Source organism: Polyergus mexicanus, unplaced genomic scaffold, assembly GCF_030449975.1.
Source record: "Polyergus mexicanus isolate NDT 795.1 unplaced genomic scaffold, iyPolMexi1.0 SCAF_25, whole genome shotgun sequence".
NCBI classification, from domain to species: Eukaryota; Metazoa; Arthropoda; class Insecta; order Hymenoptera; family Formicidae; genus Polyergus; species Polyergus mexicanus.
The window spans coordinates 4089363-4107632 of record NW_027223345.1 but is presented as its reverse complement, the minus strand read 5'-3'; the positions used below and the strand labels follow the sequence as shown (position 1 = coordinate 4107632).

Below are 18270 nucleotides of genomic sequence, written 5' to 3'. Positions count from 1 at the left end.
TTTAATGGAGAATACATTTGCTTCGTTGTTTTAAACAAATTATTGAGTTATAAGAGAGATATAAGGGCGTTTGTGTAAATAAATAATAATGCGACTCTATCGATTCTTGATATATCATTAGACGTGAATCGTGTGAATCGAAAATATCGAACGATCACTTCTAATACGACGCGGTTCTCCCTGTCTCTCCCTCTCTCTCTCTCTCTGCCTTATCATCGATTATCGGAGAACGCGCGCAAAAGGAGATCGAACTTTGCGAGTAGGATCTTGTTCCCGTTTTCCTTCCGCGTCTCTTCGAGATCATTCGTCTTTCGAGTCAAACTCTCCGTACTGTAAATACGAAAATAAACGTTAAAAATGTCGCGTTTCTCAATTCTTGCACATAGTCTTGCGAAACGAGACTCTGTTAAGTTAATCTAGTAATCGTAGTAGTAGCGATAGTGGTAGCAGTAGCGATAGTAGTAGCCAGAGTACAAGAATACTTGCTGCTATTTACCGTAGTCTCCTTTTACGCGTCTCGGCTCGTATCGACGCGAAATCCCGTCCGTACATCGATCGGCGAGGAAAACGCCCGCGATCTCTCTCTCTCTCTCTCTCTCTCTCTCTCTCTCTCGCGCGCGCGCGCGCGCTCCGTCTCTCTCCTCGATGCCGTTACTCGCTCGTTATTACATCGCGCGGCGATGGATATTCCGATCGAGCGTGTAGCCAGGCGCTTTCACAACGGAGCGATTGTTCTAAAGATGTGTCATTCCGTCCCGCTCGCGCCGACCAGAGATACACTCGGGCTTTCGGGCCCCGATTAGAAGCCGCGAGAGAGCGAGAAAAGGACGGGCGAGGGAGCGAGAAAAAGACGGCAGCGAGACACGCGGCAGCGTCGAGCCGCGAGAGCAGCGGCGGTAAAGGTAGGAAATGAGGGGCGGGGGGGGGGGGGGAGGGAGGAGGCGAAGTGGAGGATATCGAAGCGATCATCCGCCGTCTTATAGACGCGCGCGCGCGCGCGAATCAACGAGAACCAGAAAGTCACGTCCGCTGTTATCTTCGACGGGCTGCTCCTCTCCGTAGTTCGTAACGCGCCAAGCTCTACGTATATTAACACCTTCGTCCGGGACGCCCCGTAGGTCGTAGGTCGAGGCGTCTCGACGATCATTTAAATCCTCGAAAGTTCCACTTTGCTATCGTACCTTGCGAATTTTCTCCTAAATCGTCTGTATAGTTTTTTTTTTTTTTTTTTTTTTTTTTTAAACCAGCGTTATCAACCTTTTAGGTATTAATTGTTGTTTGTACGCGCTATCAATATACTCGAAGTAATCAAGTAGATAAATAGAGCAAACTGACGGTGATACCGAGCAGTGCTATTGTCACAATGCGTGAGATGAATATTTTATTAGATACTATCTAATAAGTATTATTCATAAGATTATCCGATCTCAGTCTTGGTGATATATTTATTTATTAAAAAAAAAAAAAAAAAAAAAAAAAAAAAATCTAGCACTTGAAAATAATAATTTATTCATCGCGAAAAAAAAATATATATATATAATAATAATAATTTTATTAATTTCTGACGACAGTGCAGGAAAAGCTCGGAGCTCCGTGACTTAAATGAATAAAACTCGTATATTATACAGATATATTTAGGAATAAATGTTGGAACGTAGCAAGAGAATCATAAACGCACCTTGATTGTGTATCCGCGATCTATTCGGCGGCTTTTCGAAAACAAAAGCCGCAGTGTGTGCGCGCGCGCGCACGCGTTTGTTTGCCGAGTTTCGCATCCTCGCGTATGACACGTACGCTTATATCGATAAGCGAGTTACTTAAACGCTACTTCGTAATCTCCGACGTGCGACCTTAATTACTCGCTCGCTGAGTAATGTTTGATTTATTTCTATTTCGCTGACATAGACGAGAATTTCATAATCTTATCTCGTCATATGTCATGTATAATTTAATTTCAATGTCGGTCGACTTTTTTTATTTATTGCATATTTAACGTTAAGTCGAATACAACATTGTGGAGACTTTGTATTAAGTTCTAATATCTCAAACAAATTTTTTATTAAATTACACAGGTTGACATTTTTTTTTTAGTTATCTTTCAGGTTTTTAAGTTATCTTGAATTTTAAGACGACAAGCCAATGATTTTTCATTTTGAAATTCAAAACAACTTTAAAACTTGACGTAATAGAGCAATTTGGACGGCGGCATTATTTTTTTGTCGCCGAAAATCTGTAAGGAACATTTACTCTGATTAGAATTATTTGAGGTTAAAAAATTCTTTTACATGTATAGTCACGTGACTAGAATAATAATATAATTCATTGACACTCTTGTTATATGGTAATTATATCAGTCTCGCGAAATTACACTTATAATCTTCTCTGTACTTCCCCTCCCCTCTACCACGCACGCCTGTTGGCAAAAATTTATCAGATAATCGCGTGACTTCGTCGAAGAAAAGAATTATCTCTTTCGACGATAATCTCTGCGGCATTGTCACCAACGTCTGTTATCAGTTCGCCGTGAAACAAGACGAGCATAAGCGAAGGTTGGCACGCAAATAAGAATAGATTTTGGGGAAAAAAAAAACATCGGAGTTTTTTCAACTCGTTTGAGTATTTCTCATCGCGATTATATTTACAAATCATAAATAAATTTTGTACGATTTACTTAAAAAAAGAAAGAAAAAAGAAAGAAAAAAAAAGATTCAAGTTATTTATGAACGAAAAAGTTTTTCGCGCAGAGAAATAATTGTTTTCTAACATCGGAATAATATAATTTATAGTCGTAAAGCAACTAACGTACCCGGCTTTAGTGAATCGCTAAATATATCAGAGCAGGCATTCGAAACCAAGCGATAATCTCGGCAATATTAACAACGCGGTGTTCTCTCGCAGCTCGGCTATCTAATCGTTTATGACTGACAGTCTTGCGCCGAGTCATGAATAAATGTCCACGATAATTTTGTGAAATATCTGCAGGATAATTTTCCACGATCTCAAACTTCAATATTCATGCTAGTTTGTGATAGTGTTGCCACTATAAAAAAAAAACAGCGAGTTTTTTTTTTATATCTAAATATCTCGATTTCGTATCATTTATCCGAATTTATCGATCAATTTTCTGATTACCTGAATTATTTTGCGCATTTAAAGTCATGATCAATATCCAATCATCGGAATATACAGCAGCATCGATGCATTCCTTTTGTGGAATGATGGAATTATTTGTACGCCAATATCATTTTTTTAATATTTAAATTTTTTGGCGGGAAATCGTGTATTTTTTTTTCATGAAACGATTCACTGCGAGCGATTACTTTCGAGTGTCTTCGAAAGATGACTTTTAAAATTGTAAAGGTCGATTAACGCAACGAATATCTTCCAAAATGTTATTTCGAAGAAACATTAGTTAAAACGTATTGATAAATAGCTTTTTGACAGAAAATTGCGCGAAAAAGGGAGAGGATAAAAATCGCTTTTCACAAATATATGGTAATAATATATTATGTAACGAACGATTGCGATCTGCAAAATGCTATCTTGTATACTCGGTGATAGTGAAATTAACCGGAATGGAACGGAAATAAATCGATCTTTTACCTCGAACCTTGTCGAACTTCGTGTTAATCATCACGGAGAAAGAATTCGGAAAAATCTCGTGACAACGGATCGTTCAAAAAAGAGTTGAAAAAATTCCTTAATATTTATGTGTTTTCATGGGTCGACCTTGTTACAATTCGCTTTTATTATTCGCCTTATATTGTCGCGTTACGCGACGATGCAATCGATTGGCAGTCAAATTTCATGACGTCGAGGTAACTTGTTATCAAAATTAGCAACTCGCATTTTCTTTTCGTAAAAAGAGCGTCGCCCTTTACCTGTCCAATTTCCGATGATTAGGATCTAAATCAGTGATATGACACAAGGAAACGTAAGAAAATAAAAGCGCTTGCCAATCCTTTATCGATAATGGCGCCGCATCTCTTTTTAATGAGCATGCAATATAATAATGTTTTCATCCTTTGTTAAATCATCCTTTATATAGAAGATAATAGATGATGTTCAAAATGCTTATAATTTTATCATGTTTCCTCTTTCTTTTCTTCATACGTCTTTAAGATACTATTTTTAGGGGCATATTTAATTTATATAATATTTTGTTGAAAAAGCACACTGTCTTGTTTTACTATATATATTTATTGTATATATATAACAGATGGGAAAAAAAAATCTGAAAAAAATTTGATTTTATATGAAACTGATATATATACGGGGGAATAATAATTTAATTTAGAGACAGAAACTTGTTGTCTTATAATCTTAGTCGTCAACAATTTTAAAAATTTTTTATATTAATTATCACCATATTTTAAAGACATCTTTCGCGCGAAATTTAATTGATGAAAAATTAAAAATTGAATACAGTAGCGAGATGCCGTTCAGCAATCTATGATGTCGCGCACAATCTCACTTTTTATACTCTACGGTAGCTATAATTATTCGTAACTCGGATTACTGTACTAGTCACCTCTACGATCGTCGAGCTTTCACTTAAGATTGTACAGACGGATCTATCTGAAGGAGAGGGTGACTTTATCGAATACATTGTTTTGCGTTACGAGCGCGCATAAGCGAGAGACAAACGGCGAATCGCGAGCGAGATTGTCCCCGCGTTTATGCGCAAACTCTCGGTCGCCGCTACGTGGTTTCACGTTTAAAGCCTTCTAATCTCGATACAGGCTCCGTTGCGATGTGGCACAATATCAGAAATAGGTTTGTTAAAATAAGCGTACACTCGATGGCGCGTATACAGAGAGCAAGTCAGGGACGTATCGGCGTCTCGTTTGAGGAGCGCGTTTCAAATACGTTTATTCAATTATTAACGAAATTATTTATTGCACGACTTTTCCTTGAATCGTCTAACAAGATTTAATTGATGTCGCATTCATACTTTATATAATTTATTATCGAATAGTTATGATAGAAGAAATTTGACATCCCAGAAAAATATTATGTAAAAAATTATTGAAAGTCTGTTTAAGAATTAGAATTTTTGACGCAAACTTTTTTTTTTTTTTTTTTAATAAACTGATTAAATATCGTATTAAAATCTCCGTTCGATCGCACGATTGAAACTATTCCATTAATATTATGCAATTACGTTTTTCTCATCTTATAGATTATATTCTATCGATAGACCTTCGACGATTATCTTATGGTATAATGCGTTTTGTAAGTAAATAATTTCAAATCGATCTCGCAGTGTGATATCATGACGCGTAACACACTAAAAGATCTTATATACTGTAATGAAATTTCAAAGGAATGTGCGAGTCTCTGTCTTTCTCGTTTTCAATACGATGAACGCGTGTTATATCGCAGGTCTATGATCTGACATTTTCTAGAGCCGTAGTTTCAAGTGGTGTGCACGGCTATAACTAAAGCGAAATGAAGAAAAATATATTTCCGCGTGCTGAAGAGAAACGGTAGCAGCCGGATGTTAACAGATAATGCGTAACACTTGCGACAATATGTAGTGATATATTCGTACCTAATGATCCAGGAAACGATGAAGGTCGGAGAGGGGAAGAGATTGAGTAATATGAATAAAAGTGAAGGAAATTTTTTGAAAGAAGATAAAAGCAAGAAGGCTGATTTTTTTTTCTTTTTTTTTTTTCAATCAAGGATATGAAACAAAAAGACATATTCTACGTTTTATATGAATAATGTCTTGTGTTGCCGTAATAATTTATTTCTCGTACATTGAAGAATTTACTTGTGCGTCTTTGCTATTACGATAATTATGAATAATTGAATTTTTATTATTTACAAAAATAAAACTAAAGAATAATAAAATATATATAAGTATAATTTGAATTTTGATTGCAAAACGTGGAACTTGATGGAGAATATTTTTCTTAATATTGAATAACAAAATATTTATTAACAATTTTATTAAAGTAAGATTCGCTGAAAGATTCGCAGATACTCCGTAATCACTCGCGATGCGTCCAATATATTTTTAACCTTAACATTTTTAATTTCTAATTATATCAGTACGGTGCTCGAGCGATGTCCGCGACACGAAATACAGAATTAATAGTTGGAGATGCTTGTAAAAGCGCGCTCGACAGAGAAATTGAGGAGAGAACGAGCTATTTACTAAATTGGCAAATATCATTGAGTCAGGAATATCGTCACCTTTTGATTGCGCACTTGTGCTTACTCGCGGGGCGAGTGTACTTATTTGCGAAGGACGAGATGGCGGGAGACGCCTCGGAATTGACGAAGAATTATGTCAGAACGGTCAGCGTATACATTTTACCTTGGCGCGTTGGCACGTACAAAATCGCGAACATATTTTTCACTCGCCACGTATCGTTGATTAATCTGCCAATTGTCATTGTCACGATAACAACCTTCTTTCTTTTCACGTCAATTCGATATCTGAAGATTTTGGTTCTTATCTTTTATGACATATGTTTCGATCAGTTTATAATGGATTCCCTTTTTAATTAAACTGTCAGAGAGATATCAGCCACGCGCGCACTTATGAGAAAAAATAAATATAAAAGATAAAAAAGGAAGTAAAAATTTAGATAAAAAGAATATCTCTATCAACTTAATATACAGCTTCTGAAGAATCTGATGGAAAAATATTTTTATCGTAAAAAACGATAGTGAGCTCTCGTTGAATAATAGGGCGATTTACAAGGAAATTTTCCTAATTCTCAAAGGATCCTTATCTTTTTATTTTTTTTTTTATTTACATGACATTTCATTTTAATGAAATATTGTCGAATAATACACAAGATGTATATATGAAGAAATACTTGAAAGGGTTTCGATGATATTTAAATCTGTAGATTTATACGCTTTGCTTCTTTATTTCAATCGCCACGTGTCAGTATATTTGTATGCCCTGTCTCTTACTTTCTACCTATGACACTATGACACTATCTTGAATACGTAAAATTCGGAGATAGATTGTCACTCATTTCGAAGACGCTTGCGCAAACTTGCGGGCATACATAGGCGTTGAAATTCACCGGTTGGTCTTGTGAAACGTTTATTTACCGACTATCGAGAGAACAGCCCGGCAGCAGCCTTCGAGAACGTTTTATTCTCGCGCTCAAGGTGAGGTGTAATTAAACTTTCATAATTGTCCGTTGCATAATGAGGACGAGACTGCGAGATGACTTGTCCATCGTTTACTTCGCACTTTGAATTCGAATTGGCCGCGTTGACCGCGATGGCATCGGCAGTTCGCGGTGCAAATATACTTTTTCTTGTATGTTTTTTTACGATTAGATTAGGAAACAGAAAAATAAACAGTGTAATATACGATAAATAGGAAATAAAATATGATATTAGCAATTCAAGATACTAACTGCAAGAGACAGGCAATTAAAAAATCTACGAGCTTAATCTTATTCGATGCTTTTATTAGAAAATTAGTAATTACGCGATTTATCTTTTTTTCCAAAATAAAAATCTGCATATCATTCCAATATTCATATTCCTATACACGCGATATACATATATTATATATATATATATATATCTATTATTTAAAATCAAACGGATATATTAAAAGAAAATAATTTCTAATTCTAGAATTATCCGAAAAGAAGTTATCAATTTAAAAACGGATTATCGATCGTCTCCATTTAAATATATATTGTATATACAAATAACAATTATATTTATTCGTATTTGTTCGATATTTCACAGAGTCAGTATCCGATTACCGACAAAATTGCTAGCTGGGATTGATCGTTATATGAATCGTTATGAAATTAAATCCTTCGCAACTGATACCCCGCATTTTGCCCGAATCCACAAGTGAATGTCGATACGCGTTCGGTATTTTAAAAACGTAACAATGATATATAAGTAATGTAAATACCGACGACGTACGTATTAATTAATTAGAAGCAAGCACGCATCACGACGTTGCTTTGAACTATCGGCTGTCATTCACGTCGCGTACGTTACACGCACGTTTTGTCGTCGCGCGCGTGCCTGCACACACACACACACACACGCGCGCGCGCGCGCGCGCGCGTTACACTTTAAATCTTTAAAACGTCAACCGCGCAATTACGTGACGTACGCCGTTCCGAAGGTAAGACATAAAATTTTGCGATAAGAATTCACTGCAAGGCCATCGACGATTCAACGTTTGACAAGCGACGAAATAATATTATAATATAATTTCAGTTTCAATACTTTATATATACTTAGATTAACCTTTTACTCGTATAAATGTACTTAGACTTGCCGACTTAGAAAAATATAGCTATTGAACAAAGATAAAGATTACATTGATTCATCTAGAAATGTAGTTTGTAATACAATTGTATGTATGAGAACGGTATAAAAAAGCTCTTATTTATTAATATCCTTTTTTTTTTACAAATATACAGGGTGAGCCATCTAAGACAGGCCACCCGAATAACTCTCCACAATTTTGGAGATAGGAGAGAATGTTTGAAATAAAAAATTGTATGTTATCGAGGGGGAAATCTTGTGGAAGTGAACTTTTTTTTTTTTTTTTTTTTAAAGATGGAGGCGTTTAGGAGATTCGAAGGTCATCTTCATTTTTTTAAAATGGAATCACCCTAATTTTTTTTTTATACAAATCGATTCCTCGCAATATTTGGCACGAAAAATTATAAAGGATAAATTATAAAGGATGGCCAAAAAGTGAATGGTTTACGAAATATCTTGTACTTTATTTTGATATAATTTTACATAAATTATAAAATATTTCGTATAAAATATTCATGTTTACATTTCGTGTCCTCTCTCTCTGGTGTTATCGCTTATACGGATCGTGGAATGCAAATAACCATTCCATCACCATGTACACTTCAATCTTTATGTATTAATACTACATGTTGAGTTTAAGTAAGTATTTAGTATGGAGTATAAAGTACAAAATATTTCGTAAACTATTCATTTTTTGGCCATCTCACCCTTATAACTTTTTGTGCCAAATATTGTGAGGAATCGATTCGTATAAGAAAGTTAGGGTGGTTTCATTGAAAAAAATGAAGATGATCTTCGAACCTCTTAAGCGCCTCCACCTTAAAAAAAAAAAAAAGTTCACTTTCACAAGATTTCTCCCTCGATACCATAAAACTTTTATTTCAAACATTTTCTCCCATCTCCAAAACTGTAGGAGTTAGTGAACTGTCTGTCTTAGATGCCTCACCCTGTATATTTGACTTTCTTTAATTTTTCATATAAATGTAAGCATTAATGTTATATAATATTTAGTTAGATGATAGAGCGTTTCTCTCGTGTACTTTTTATTAATATACTCTGTTATATCTTTTATTCGACAATTTTATCTAGAAGATTAATAAATATTTACATAAGTTACATACATTAATAACTTAATTAAAGTATCAAACTTATCTCGCATATATATTATTATTCTAGTGTAAAATCATTATTATTTCAAATAGCTAACATTATTTTAAAATAATTTTTATTATTGGCAGCATCGACAGCATCGACAGTAATCCAATAACGTTAGGCAGACTAATATTAGAATATCAGAGAAAGATATATGTGAACTCAAATGTGTAAGTGTACCAAATGAATACTTTTCCAGAATCTAATTATCTTTCCGTTTTCCCTCAAATCTTTATATCTCCGTTATCAAAAATACCATTTTTTTTTTGTGCATATAATTAACGTATATATAATCTCTTGTCTACGCATATCCACGTATAATTTTTTTCCATTAATTTAATACATACAAACACACATAATATCGCGTATGTGTGTATCTTTTTGGGAAAACTTTTTTTTTTCCAAAAAAATAACTTTCACATTTACCAAGTGACACGACAATTCTATAAAAATGGGAAAAATTTGCCGAGGTTGGATACTCTGTGACAGCGCGTTCGAAAAGAAGAGAGAGAGAGAGAAAGAGAGAGATGGTTTTGGAAGGGGAAATGCGACACAATCGGGAACGGGACGCGTCGATTAGCTCGAGGCGATCGCGCGTGGCAAGGACGCGTCTCACCTTACCTTACCGCGAAGGCTGTAAACCATCGGCTGTCATTCGCGCCTTGTACATTAACCGTTTATTTCCACACACTCGTGCGTGCGTGCGTGCGTGCGTGCGTGCGTGCGTGCGCGCCACTGTCGTGCCGCGCGGTAATCGGTCGATTATAATTTGCGCGCGCGACCCAACTTTCTATACGATACGGATGATTCCACGGGGTGGAAATCCTGCTCGCTAATACCCGCTTTTGCCGTACAGAATTTCACTGGAATGTAAAGGAACGATTTTACGATCGAACGCGCTAAACGTTAAGATTCAAGAGAGAAATTAGTCGGCGCGATTTGCGGAAGTAATATAACGTCATTTTTATTTCTTCGCCTCTCTGCGATGTACATGTCCCACTGCGTGCATTCCCATATGCGCGAACTCTATCACATTATAGCTAATTAACATCGTTCGACATAGGCAATTAGATAAGAGAAACACGCGGTGGATTGGAAGCATTTTCCTTTCACTGCGAAAAGAATAATCGTTATCGTGTCACCTGATTGCACTTTCCACGAACGCAATTAATAAAGTTTAGTGCCTTTTTTCTACGTTTTGTTGTTCGTACATATTGCTGTTATGGAAATAGGCATTTTATTTTGTAAACAATTGTAAAATATACAAATTATAAAAGCAATATTACTTCTTTTATAGATGGTATCTATGTGATAAAGTGTTATATGTTTTCGCATATTTAGATTACGATTTTTTTTTTTTCCGAAACTAAAAGAATAATTGGTTAAATAGTCCTGAAGAAATTGAGCATATTATTGTATTACTTTCACGAAATAAATTTTAAAAATATATTAACGAATCTTAGAGTGACAGTTTTGAAATTTTGAATTTAAGAAAATTTCTGCGTGACATATGAGAGATTTAATTTATTGAAAATATAAAAGATAAACTTATATTATTTTCTCACTAGAAATTATATAGCTCAGGATTACATCCGTTTCTATAGATCCATATCTTAATCATGACAACGTTGTATCTTTTTTTTTTTTTTTTTGTATATATTAAAAGATATTTTATTAACGTATACATTATTTAAATGGCGTATTTTTTCAAGTAAATATTGACAAAATCAATCTTGAAAAATTATTTCTTTAACTGTGATATCCAGTCGATTTAACCCTGCTGACATAGATATGAAAACTGCACGCTGCTAAAAACTATATTAAAAGTTTTCTTACGCCATTTATACGCTCGTCCTTTTTACCACCGTTGACGGTTAAACGGCGTTATTTTCGGTATCCCCACGTTAACTTATAGGCTCTAAGCGCATATTCTCTCTCTACTTCCTTGTTTTCCAGACCTCTATATACATATATATATACGTGAAACTATAAATGGACGACGAAGAAAGTATGCGCCACTCCAGTTGTACTCGACTTATCCACTGATCTCACTCGCCCGATCTCACCATTAACAAGATTGTTGAGATTATCGTTTCGTCGATTTCTATACGCGGACGGTTTTTCTTTTCGAAGACGTAATTCGAAAATTTTTGTGTCAGATGTATTTATATTTTTCATTAATCTTTTGACATTCGATGGATAGATTTTAATAATACACGCAATTCGAATTTTTTCATTAAAACTTTTTATAAATCTCTCTCTCTCTCTCTCTCTTTCTCCTTTCAATCAATTTATATATCAAATCTTATGCCCAATATATAATCTCTTCATCTTTAAAAATATTTCTTATTTCAAAAATATATAATCACTATTTACTTCTCTATTTCACAAATTTTCTTTGAATACAAAATGAAAAGATTTGCAACGAGTGCTTGAATTGGTATATTTTTTTAAAACTTGTAACTTGCAAAGCTGCTTGAAATTTAAGAAAAGTAAAATACGTAAAAATTCGGGAGAAAAAAGAATTTGTTTAACGTTGCCCACGCTTTTGTGCTTCGTAGTTTGTCTGCAATGCTCGGTGATCTCTGGTGTCCTTTTATCTCATCGTACAGAATACGTTGGCGTAAGACAAGCGCAATGGGATCGGGTGATATTTATTATGTAACGGTCAAAGGGGGTTAAGCATTCTGGGAAAGTTTCCAGAGCAAACGATCGGCCGGCTTCCGTGATTTCGTCACCTGCCAATCAACGCCCCGAAACAACTTTCACCGAATCCTGACAGGACAGACCTTCTCTCAGCACTCCTTTATTTGCATAAATGCAACCAGCGCGCGTTGCCGCGTTGCAAATATGTAGCAAGATGCCTTTTACGTATCATCTGAGAAATTAAATATCACCGCGGTATTGAAAAATTAATAGCTGACTTTAAAGAATATATCTAACTTATAAAATCCTTGCATCGCATGCGATAGTCTCGCGACTATTGTGTATTAGCCGCAGATTCTTTAATGCAGCTAAAACCTATTTCTGTCCAGCGAAAGCTTGACAAATGATTATTGTTGTTGTGTACCACTTACTTTCTAATTTTCCATGTAAGATATCTGTTCAATTAAATCTCGAATTATACGCGTTAAAATAAAATTCAGCTTGAAATTAAGCGAGGAACGAGATTTTGTAATTCAATGCCCTTAAAGGGCCTTATTAATATTAGCCGAAATTTTCTATTTTGTCTTCCTTCCTAAATTGGAAACGTAATATATAAAACGTAAATATTAAAATATTTATGTGTATTGCGTTTGTGGACATTTCAAAATATAAATTGTTTTTTTTTTTTTTAATATACTCAAATATATTAATTATTAGACATTTTTCTCTCTTACCGCACGTCATCGACATCAGCTTTAGCCTTGAAACACACGCGACTGAAATTTTGTACATGGTAGATTTCGACATATTCGTACATATTTGTATACATATATTCTGGCAGACAAAAGGCGGATGTTTCGTGTGATATTACATCACAGTTGAATCAGTAATAAATTTCTTCTGTTTAGTCCTCTATTCGATGATTTGAAAACAAAAGCGATACCAAAAATTATGTCGATGATTATCATTTCTATATATTTCAATCTATTGATGAAGATATTAATTTTATTTTTATATTAAAATTTTAATAATTTTTTTATAAATTTACATAGTATATAATATTACATTTAATTTCCAATTAAAAAAATTAACTTATAAAATGTTAATATAAATTATTCTATCTATATTACTTATATCTTTAATATTTTAAATCTTACCTATAATAATTTTATTATTAAATTTTTTAATTTCATTGAAAATAGTTATAAATCGAGAAAAAATATCTCCATTTGAGTGTGGATTTGATCCCATTTCTAAATCTCGTCTACCATTTAGAATCCAATTTTTTTTAATTAGCTTAATTTTTTTAATTTTTGATATTGAAATTACTTTATTGATCCCATTAATCTATATGTTTCTTTTTTTCTACAAATAAAGTCATATTTCTATCATCGTCTTTATTTTTAATTATTCTTATTATTGGCCTAATAATTGAGTATATAGAAAAATCTCTAGACTGAAAATAATTATATATATATAGGGATTTTAGTTAATTAATAACATTTAAATTGCATTTAAAAATTATATTAAAAATCTTATATAAAAAAAAATCTTACATGAATATAAACATAGAATCTTTTAAAGTAAATTTTACACTTAATTTCGACTTAAATATTTATTATTATATTAATAATCTAAAAGACCTATATATCAAATTTAATTTAAATTAATTGAAACCAAAAAAGAGGTTAATTATTGTTAATAATTATAATGAATATATTTTAAATATTCCTATTAATATATAATAATATGAAATAATATAAAATAATATTAAATAACATTAAATAATATAAAATAATATGAAATAATATTAAATAATATAAAATAATATAAAATAATGTTTGTATGTCGTGTTGACATAATCGTTCGAATGCAAGGGAGAGGGGGGGGGGGAGAAACCAGATGTATATCATATACGCAAACGCAGCTCGAAATCTTTTTCGATCGTAAATTGTAATCGCGAATTTGTGTAGCTCGATTGTGTGTGTGTGTGTGTGTTTTTTTTATTGATATTTTGACTCGAAATCGATTTTAACTCACGAAATTCTTATAAAGGCCGGTGGCCTTCTGTGATATCGCGTAAACACTATTGTACGAGTCGGAAGTTTACGGTAATGGACGTACAATCGTGACGAAGTTTTCATTAAATGAAGCGAAACGTCTCTTCCTTAGTCTCTCGATGCAGATAAAGCACGCAAACGAATTTCCGACATCACGTTCCGAAATTCTCGTGACACGATAATAATATAAATATACCATAATCGTGTCGTGATTAATTAACGTGATAATTTTCCATCATCGGCTATAATAATAGTAGAGGCATAAGCAGCGCGAGAAATAATATATCATATATGAGACAAAACTTCTCTCTTATCCTTTAGTGATATCTTAGTGTGTAATTTAATGATTCCCCTAATGATCGCCATCCTGTGATTTAATTAATGATATGTTTATTGCTTTATCAAGAAAAATTAGCCTTTCTAATATGTATTATCGTAGAATACCTTTGCTTCGAAAACGCGACGAACATTGTGTAACGCAATACGTTTTAGGTTTTACCGCAATCATCGTGTATCCTGCTAGTCATAATTATTGGATACCGATGGTATTGTTGCAGGATCGGACTGTGACCCTTACATAATGTTAATGCGATGCATGTTGCGTTGTTGTATAATCTATTTGTCCTCTTATTTTCTTCGTTACGAAGATAATCAGCGACCGTTTGATTAGAAATGAAAATATTTCATAGTATTTTTTTTTCTGCCGATGATTTTTTAATATATTCTAATATTTTCTATATTGTATCGTGGTTCAAAAAGGAAGTCAGTTGCGATAATTATAAACAAGGTAGAATTGTAAACACAATCTATAATCGATTTGTTAAATTTATCAATTATTATCACGTGTCATTGGTTCGTAATTAAATAATTAGCGTACGATCTCTATTTAATATTAATCGCACATTCGTTATTAACCTGATTTAATTATTAATTTTTAATTGCGCCCAAACTATCGTAAAGATAAGATCATCTTGCTTTGCGAAACGTAAATCGAAACTGTTCGGAAATTAAATAAAATTATCAATGTGATTGATTGTAGATGTCACAATTTTAATCGTTATATATATAATGTTAATTCTCGTTCTTTTCCTGTTTATAGAATGGAAAGGAAGGAAGTCACGGCGCGTTTTACGTCTTGCGGTTGCGTTCGATAAGTTTTCGGTTTCTCCTATCTGTTACGAGCAGATGTTATTTCCGCTTTTACACGGGTATGGCCTTATGTGTCGCACGTGTTAGCGTAAAAAGTATTTCGATCGCATACAAAAGAGAAAAGTTGTCGGGAAAAATATTTCTCTTCCGCAATAATAAAATAATAAAATTTGCGATTCTTTCAATTGCGACTATTGCAATTTTCGTCTATCCAATCGAATCTACCATAAGCGAGCGTAAAAATAAATGTTGACTGCACGATGTTTTATTGCAAAGAGATTATTAAAGTAATATAATAATTTTAAAATAATATAATAAATATAAAATATATAAAAAGCGTGTAGATTTCTGATTTTGATGTCTATAATCGAATGATGTTTGCATTACAAAACTAAGTGTAATAAGGATATCATAAAAACGCATAATGTCCAAGATAAAGATTTTACGAAATAAAAAAATAATATATTTAACGTATGCATTTCATCGTGTTAATAATTATGCCACATCTTTCGCGCGTTATTAATTAATAAAGCACGACATTGTATAAGTATCGTGCACTGTGCACAGAGAACGTAATATCCTGGAATAATTTCTTACGACTTTTTACACCTATAACGTATATAAATTTTTTTTTTAACGCGTGCTGAAAAATATGAATCGCCATCGATTGTGCCGATGCATTATTTCGATCTCGGTACGATAAATTAATCATTCAAAGAGACCGTTTCGTCTCGCTAACACACGCACCTTTGGCATCCGAAGAGATCCGCGTATTTTTTCAAATGACAAATGCGCAGATATAAAGCGTACACGTGTAACACACACACACACACACATATATATATATATATTTACAGAACGTATACGTTTACGCGTTATGGCGGATGTTCACATTCAAGGTATTCTGTCGTTCGACCTTTTCCAGCCAATGGGAAAAATTTATCCTCGCCACCTCGAAATGCCACGAGTATTTGTTGCGAATGACAGAATCTTCTCATGGCGCTCGCGCGAGGTTCGGCGACAAGGAGGATAGAAGAATATACCCGTCGTGGTCGATCGAGAACGAATAAATAGGGGCTAAGTATTGCGACATAGTTGGAGGAAGATAATATATCGATCTTTAGTTGTGCGCTAACTACGTAGACCAGCACACATATTCGCACAGACCGCACGTTCGTTGAACTTGAGTTCAACTTATCGTAACGATTTTCAATACATCTCGAAAATATTCGAATATTTCCAAAATATTGCTTCTTTTCACAAGACTGTTACCAAGGTACTTTCGAAATGAGTTTTTTAAAATAGCACCTCTAGATTGCACAACTTAAGAAATGACAGATATCTCTAAGTCCTTGAAGCAATACATAAAAGTGGATATATATATATTTTTTTTTTCGAAAGTATTCTTTGTTATTTAAATTAAGCATCATTATTTATCTACAGAAACGAAATAATTTTTCAAAATAGAAAGAGAGGTGTTTAATTTTAATTTTTTTTTGACAAGCAGATATTTTAGTTATTTTAATTTTTATTTACCTATTTTATTCCTTTCTTTTTCAATTATCTATTTGTATAACTTATAAATGTTTCTGTTATATAATAAATCAACAACATCGGCAATATTTACTTTTTGACGATGTAGTCCTTACATAAATTTTGTTATTTCACCCATTCTCTACGCGTGCGCTCGATCAATGTAGGACGATAGAATGGTGTCAGTGCTAAAACCAAAGTTACACCAATTTTCATCGCATTGTCTCGTATTTACTGGCTCGCGCGCCGCTGGTCTCGCACCAGATGCGCCGCTAACCTGATTTCAAGTACGCTCTTCGTGTAATGCTTGGAAGGCTCTTTGCGACCTAACGAGCGAGGCACATCCGTCGAAAAGTTGCGACGTCGACGTCCCTTTCCCCGCGAATGAACGCGCGCCCAACTCGTTTGGATCGATGCTGTCGAGGGTGTCCAAGAAGTAGAATATTTACGATAATGACGATCCCATTAGGGTAACGTTCATGCACAACCTAATACCGGCGTTTAAAATAATAATAATAATAATAGTAAAATAATGGAAAAATAAAAATGTAAATTATTCAATATTCCCGTCATTAAAATGTTTGACATCTCGCAAAATTATTTAATATACGATATCCTCTAACAAAAAAAAAAAAAAAAAAAAAAAAAAAAAAAAAAAAAAAAAAAAAAAAGATATAAAATTGAGAAACTTTTTCTTCCAGTTCATAGAATTAAAATAATTTTTATACACAGTTGTCGAAAAATTAGAATAATTAATTAAAGATATGAAATAAAGGGTATATTGCAATTTATATTAAAATATTCTATTTAAGAATTAAATTTATAATAAAAGGGTAATTAAAATTTGATTCAAGATGGGTGACGTTTTGATTATGACGATATATCGACAGTGTTATGGTTTTCTCGAGAGTGATAGATGCTATATCGAGGTTGCTTAAAGCCACGGCCTATTATGTCCACCTCAATGCACCTACACACGCGTAACGATCTGTGTCCACATCGTATCGCGTTTTTCACGCCTAGTTTGGTATTTTGACGATAGACAGGAGGGGGGGGGGGTAATCTATCGGTGTTTCTCTCTTTTGATCGTTATTTCAAAATACACATATAAGATGTCCATACGAATATTCAATTCCTCTCGTATTCATGATGATCCCTTTCAAAGGGATTTTCTATACGATATTGTTCTTTTCCTGCTTCTAACGATATATTTATATGCACGAATAATATATAATTTTATATAAATTAATTCCAATAATTTATATAACGTAATTCTTAAATAGAATTGTATTATAAAGTGCGATATACCCTTTATTTCATATTTTTCATTAATTATTCTAATTTTTCCACAACTGTGTATAAATTATTATTTTAATTCTATAAACTGGAAGAAAAAGTTTCTCATTTTTTTTTTGTTTTTTTGTTAGAGGGTCGTATATTAAATAATTTTGCG

The 18270-nt window shown here is 33.5% G+C and overlaps 1 protein-coding gene across 4 annotated transcripts in view; it reads left to right on the top strand.

Annotated features, from left to right (window-relative positions):
- Nucleotides 1-18270, top strand: part of Tna (tonalli) — a 138811-nt gene that overhangs the window by 105201 nt on the left and 15340 nt on the right. The window contains exon 1 of one of the 4 annotated variants that reach the window (XM_070313822.1): nt 6945-7140. The exons of the other annotated variants lie outside the window; for them this stretch is intronic. The gene's annotated coding sequence lies outside the window, so the exon portion shown is untranslated. Of the gene's footprint in view, nt 1-6944; nt 7141-18270 lie in introns of those variants that run through there. 4 annotated transcript variants of the gene reach the window in all.